Raw genomic sequence first — 7209 nt, forward strand, 5'->3', positions numbered from 1 at the left:
CTCGTAACTGGCGAATGACGTGCGTGATATTTTGCTCCAAGTCCTGAATCGAATCGGGATTGTCCGCATAGACTTTAGACTTTACATATCCCAAAAGTCTAACGATGTGATATCACACGATCTTGGCAGCAAATCGAACAGCCCAAAATATGAAACTATCTGCACACCGAAATTTTCTCACATATATCCATTCATTGATGCAATGTGTTGAAAGTGGCGAGGTCTTGTTGAAACCAAATATTGCTGAGATCACGAGCTTCAATTTCAGGGATCAAATAATCGGTTATCATGRGGCGAAACCGGTCGCCATTGCCGTTTTCACCGGCATAATGTTTGAAGAAATATATGAGCGCTAATCAGCGATAAAATATATTTAGTGCCCAAAGTCCAATTTCTTTYCAACTATAGTGGAAAAAGGAAACACATARTTTAAMAAATTTAAATTTTACYTCGCTAGCTTTCCTGTTCCTATYCTCAAGGGGYAGTWATTTTCTGTTGAAAGCTCTATTTCTCAGTTACTGYCTAAATTGTATATTTATATCGTCATCAAAGGCAACTATGCCTTTAGCATGCCCACTATAAAATTACCGGGAATAAAAATCCTTCACTATACTATACCCTCTTTATACAAACCAGTGCTTCTGATGAAGTTCATCACTACAAAAAGTTGTGCAAGCTCCGAAGCATTGTCAAGAAAGGCTCGACCGAGTGTTGCGATTCTTTTCTTAAACAAAGCTTTATATTTGCATAGATGTTTCATAGTCTTTTTTTCCATTACCTCCTGACAGGTTCCGCAATAACCATTGTCTGCTGATTAGACAGTGATCCGTTAGCACTCCTACTAGTCTTCTTAGGTCATTCCTTCTGAGTTTTAACAGTCAGCATGACCATACATATACTGTTCAACCCACGATTGCCTGATTTTTGCTTAAGTCGGGGATTGACTCCACCGCAACTATATTTACGACATGTTTGTCAATTAARTATTTACAAGTAGACGGAGTTTTCCCTCTTTTCCATAGGACAATTATAGGGTGGTGTCTGCTCTGGCCAGTTCACTTGTTTCACAGTAACCAGTTATATCACTATGTCCTGGAAACCATTTCAGTTTTATCGTGAAATGGGAAATGGRAAATGAGAAATCAAGGCGTTATTTCACTAACTTTAATAAAAGACTCTAATTGAAGTGTGTCAKATTCCAGATGCACGTCTTTAAATTCTAATACGTTTGCAATAGTTGTCATCAAAGGAGGTCTCTCATCCGAGGCTCTTGTGTTCCTTTTATTGGGGATGTTTTCTTTACGCGGTGGGTGCACAACCCTGGTGAGTGATGAGCCTTTAAGTTAAGTGTCGAAAAGTTTTTTCTAGCCGGTTCGTCTTTTGAAGGTATATATGTATACTTCAATATCAGTACAATAAAAAGTTGATAGCGTAAAATATATGTATATATAATAAGGGTATATGATTAATCATTRCAATGAAAACTTTGAACACTTTTTGAATGGGTTCAACTTCAAATTGTCTAATCTTTAAAGTGCCTGCTTTAAATGAAGTGACACTTATTCAAGACAATAATAATTGCCGCTTATCTTCTGAAATATCTATTCGACAATTGATGAAGTAGTATGATATTTATAACCGAAAACAGTTCTACACTGAAAATTCYAACAAATAAGTTTGTATGATGGTATTACTGTTGATATTCTTTATCCCCAACCCAATAAATGACTACATGGAAAAGTCAAACACGAAAGTACCATACAAATAAACCTTTAAAAAAATTATTATTATTATAAACTAGGAAATTTCGGAAGTATTGTTCCGAGATGTCGCTGTTGTCAATATATTTCGAAACATTTTAATTTGCTCTACGATCGGCTCAGATTTGGGAACATATTGCTTGTTTTCTTTAATTTTTAGTGATGTAAGCAATTTAAAGCAATTCTTAAGCTTTAATTGCTCGTATTGACTAAATAYTTACAAAATTCCTTAAAATATCACTTTTCTTACTTTTATTTTAATTTCACTGTTTATTATTATCAATATACACGAAAAAACTGCCAACACACATATYTTCTGTAGGTAAATGTTGAAAGTTTCCAAACAACACCAACAAGTGACAACATATTTTGCATGTTTGAAATGTGTTAATTAATGAAAACATTCAAAAGTAAATATTTTTGAAGTTGTCATAGCCTTTGAGTTGTTATTKCTTTATGCATTTCAGTTCTAAATCCAAATGATTTATTGCTGAAGTGAGTGACAGCAATAAATCTTTGTATACTTTCGAAATACTTTAATGTTTTTATAATTTTGTAACAGCATAAATCTGACAATGCAAAGGATTTATCATCATGTGTTTATTGTTGTAATTAAGTTGATTTAATTTTAGATAATTTTTTTTGGATGCTAGTAGAACCAAGAAGACTACTGCATATAATATAATATATTGAAATAGGAGAAAAAATAAAAAAATAGAAATAAGCCTTGTTGACTATCCAGTTCTAAGAGTCGTGATTTATTAAATACTTATAGTATTTAATGATTTGAGTTCCTTTGATTTTTGAAGCAGCAATTCACATTGCTTACATATGTATATATAAGGCCATCAGTGACGTAACCAGTTGGTGATTTGCATGCAAATATACAGAATATTGTGAAGCTTATTGATAACACGGCTTAACAAAATGTATCATCATAATGTATATCAAATTTTGAATGTACTAGCAAACCTTACCTCTATATTTAAAATAAAAAATTTTTTTTTTCGGATTTTTTCGCTCGTTCGGCATTTTCTTCAATTTCTTTTTTTTTTTATGTTTCTAGTAAGTATAAGTAAACTAAATTATATTACAGTTTTTAGCTTATTGCGTTTAATGAGTAAAACACCAATTAGTCATATCAGTCCCGTACATTTCGAGCTCATTTTGTAAAGCTCTCTATCTTTCAATTGATTTATCAATGGCTGAATGTATTTTGTTTTTAATTTTTAATATTTTTGATTAATAACATGTTATGAACTTATTTCTAAAYAAAAAATTTCTATACCGCAAAAAGTACCGCTATAAAATGTAGTCAATACTTGAAAATATTAAGTGGTAAGGTTCGCGGGGCACCGAATATACATACATAATATATATTATATATTCGTGTGGAAATAAATATATTTGCTTTACTTATGGCACTTCTGTTTGTACCTGCAAACTAAAATATATATGTTATGTGATACATTTAATAATGATATCATGACTAGTAAAATGACATATATGCACTTAAATTTTTCTTAGAAATCAACCCGCACGGAAGCGCTACAACTGTTCTAACACTCGAAAGAAAAACTATTGCTCACTTGCATTAATATTTACATAATCGGACACATGTCCCATGTAAAATGTGTGCTGTTTGTTTACTCAACTGCGGTGGCTATTAGAAGAACTATAAYTACTTACTACAGTTATGCATAATTACATACATATGTAGGTATATAAGACAAAGTAAAGAAGACACTATTATATGTACAGATGTATGTGCGCAGTTTTTGCGTCCACTATCTTAGACAATAAATGCGGAACAAATAGTGGAAAAATTCGCGAAAGCAAAGATAATAGAGATAAAGAAACTGAAATTTCCGAGAATATACATACGTGAGAGTCAAGAATGGTAATGAAATTCCGATTGTCTTACATACATATGTATGTATGTATGTATATGAAGACAGATTCCGCTAAAATGCTTAGTTATACACGTGATGTTATTCAAGTAACATATCATCTGTCAAAGTTTAACGCTTGATAAGTAAAATAGAGTACATAAGATAGTAAGTGTTTATGTTTTCAGATTTCCGGCAAAGTCAGATACATCCACCACTTTGTGCTACATTGTTTGAATAGAATAATTATTTCTATGTTTCAATATGTAGAGTATTGGCAAATGTGGAAAAATTCGGAAATCTATAATTTAATTGTAACCAAATACCAAGTGATGTACAACGTATATTAAATTTAMCACGAAGTTTGAAACATCCCGAGGGAAATGTCAGAGATCCTACGCCTTTGATATATAAATTATCAGCTTGACCAGCTGAGTTGATTTAGCCAAGTCCGTCGGCCTATTMATCTGCATAAGTATGTGCGAATTAGTTCTTCAGTATTGTAGACATCAGTCTGATGTTTTGTACGCGGACCACCATATCATATACTATATGTACATAGCTGCCATACAAAATGAATGATCAAACTTAAGTTCTTGTATGGAAAACTTTTTTATTTGACGACGAATTGTTAAGAACGAGTCCCTATATCAAATAGCTGTCATAAAAACAGACAATTTTCCAATTTCTCATCTATTTTACCAAGTTTCACCATTCTACCTTGATATCGAYTCGACTTCAGAAAACATATTTGTTAAAAACCTGCAGCCTCTGTCGATAATCATTCATCAAAAATGCTTGGAGTAAGTAAAACTRTCACTTTTTAAATGTTACCCACTAGAAGTGACTCATTTACTAATATTTGTAATGCTTTTAATGCTGTCTTATATAATGAAGATATGACGGCTACACACTCTCTTCAAAATATCAATTACAAAAAAGAAAAATAAATCAATATTTTATCAATGAGTGAATGTTAGTTTTAATTGCTGATTCGATTTTTTATCAATGATTGAACATTAGTTTTAATTGCTGATTTTAATTGACTTGTATAGCTTTAAATAATTTGAATAGTATTTATAAAATTTTGGCAATGGCAAGTCTGAAAAACGCATTTGTCTATGCTATCCAGTTGAAGAACTTACCTGATGGCCATTTTTTTCCCCGTTTTTCCAGTTGTTACAGTCAAAAACCAGAAACAATATTCGCTGCAAGAACTTGATTTTGAACTTTGTATGGCACCTATGTGCTCTTGTGATTCGATCTATGCAGTTTCTGCGGGGATTCCAACCTTGTTTTAGGCAATAATCCATTTTAAATTTGGTGAACACCAATATTTTTTACCCAAGCTCCCATTCGTCAGCTCGTATGGCAGCAATAGGCTTTAGTAACGAATTCAGCCAGGAAAAACTGTTTCCGTATACAGAAAATACTTCGAATGAAAATATATATGTCYATCAGATTAATGTCCAGATTCATTCTAGCTGACCTCAATATGACTCCCTACCTACCGCTGTTCAACTGGTCATCTTCTGATAAYGCGTTTAAAGTCAATTAGACCCAGGAGATGCAAGCAGCTTATTCAGAGGCATGCGGTCTATGGCCATGAAAGGCTKCTTTTTGCAGTTCAAACTATGTTTCCCTGTTGCAGAAGCTTATGGTGCAATTGTCTGGTGGGTAGCCTCCTTGAAGAGGCGTTACACTTTTTCAGTTCTTGAGAAAAGGGGTTTAAACTGGGGAGAAATCATGTAAGGAGCATATTTTAGAAGGCGTGGTTAGGCAGCTACGCAATACTCTTTTCAATTCCTGGTTTTGTAGCTACAGATGATTGGCTGTCTGTAAATCCGGAATTGAGTCCAATGGGCTATAGTTTGTGGCGAGAAATGAAGATTATGACCTGACGAACACACCACAAAAATGAGGAGAGTCTCAAAAACCTTCAATTCTAGCATAGTCGTCAGTACTAATAGAAACTGTTCGTTTACTTACAGAAATTTCTTCTTTCCTGAACTAGAAAGATTTCTCAAGAAATCTCTGCTATCACGCCCTTCTAATATAAATGTCTTATTATACTTGTTTTTTTTTATTTAAACCAGTATTTTCTCATATTTTTTTATTACATTTTTAATTTATTTTTTTATATTTTATAAATGCTGTAAATTGTGCTGTAAGTGCCTAAGCCTATACCCGAACACTTCTGCACACCCCAGCCTTCTCGGCATGCCTGAGCTTGCAGCTTGGTATTTTTTAATTGATACAAACTCGTCTAACAAATAGCTATTTGCTATGCAAATATTGACACATTCAAGGTTATTATGTGTAAATACAACGTACAGCAACAACGAATAACCCAACAGGCAGACCGGAGCGTATGAGCAACATGTGGAATTCACACACGTAAATTGCACGTAACGTAGAATGCTTATGTGAACACACATGCTTACGTGTGTCGTACAATACTTATATATGCATATATGTATATTTGCGTGAGTACATATTTATATGCGTTTGTGTGTAGTATGTGAGCTCGTAGTCGAGCGCGACACTTGTTGTTTGCCGTGAATGAAAATGTKTTGTAAATAAAAAGAGTGAAATTCGATTTAAAATGCCAAACATGTGCGTTTGTATTTACCTATAAGAGTGTATATGTATATATTTATGTGAATCACTGTTTAATAATTCAAATAAATATATTTGTAAAACAAACTTTAAATGTAATAATTTATTACTAGCAAGAACCAGCGCCAAAGTCAACCAGTAAAGCGCGAACAAGTGTCCGAAAGAACGACGAGCAAAGAGCAACTGGTGTTAGTTAGGCCCTAAAAAAWCACACAAATCACTAAAGCTATAAGCAAATACACAAAAGAATTAGTCAAATGCTGAAACAAATCTGCAGACACGATGAARGCATAATGCTAAACCGCCCACAATTTGTAAAGAGAAATCCGAAGGGGACAACAAAAAGTCGTTTGTTTACAAATTGCGGACAATAAAATCAGTGACGCAAYCGCAGGCCAACAGCAACTGAAGAAATACAATGCAAACCACAGAAAATGAGGAAAACAAATAATATGAGCACATGAAAATTTTGTACAAAATGCGAAGACGAATTGTCTTTTAAAATGTTGGCGCACACAAACGAACACACAGGCCTATAAACCATTTAATATGAACTCCCTGCGGTGGCTACTAGCCAAACATGGTCAAAACTCGACCATAAATAAAAAAAATGCAAACAGCCACCAAAATAAAATATTGAAATTTATAATAAAATGAAGAAAATAAATAAATATCTACTATGTAGGCTGCTTGCACTGCGGCGGTGGTTGGCTTTAAAGAGAAAACGAAAATTTATGAAAAAAAAAAAATGTAAATAAATAAATGCGAAAAAAACAAGAAATAAAAATGACCGCACATAACTCGCGCCGTTTGGGCCAATGAGGGACACTGCCAAAAAGCAAAAAGCAAGCAAAAGTTGCCTAAAAATAGCGYAGAGCTGCTACTAGTGGGCTGACTGACTGAGGCGATGCCGGAACAAAATTGTTCAACAAAATTATTTG

General features: G+C 33.5%; 2 protein-coding genes across 2 annotated transcripts in view; one reads left to right on the plus strand and one right to left on the minus strand.

Moving 5' to 3' along the window:
• Positions 1-7209, plus strand: part of LOC108975523 (synapsin-like) — a 127057-nt gene that overhangs the window by 89896 nt on the left and 29952 nt on the right. The gene's annotated exons all lie outside the window — the stretch shown is intronic.
• Positions 1-7209, minus strand: part of LOC108975525 (tissue inhibitor of metalloproteases) — a 54496-nt gene that overhangs the window by 46203 nt on the left and 1084 nt on the right. The window lies entirely within an intron of this gene.

The sequence above is a fragment of the Bactrocera latifrons genome, unplaced genomic scaffold, assembly GCF_001853355.1.
Source record: "Bactrocera latifrons isolate USDA-ARS-PBARC rearing strain unplaced genomic scaffold, ASM185335v1 scaffold_66, whole genome shotgun sequence".
Classification (NCBI taxonomy): domain Eukaryota; kingdom Metazoa; phylum Arthropoda; class Insecta; order Diptera; family Tephritidae; genus Bactrocera; species Bactrocera latifrons.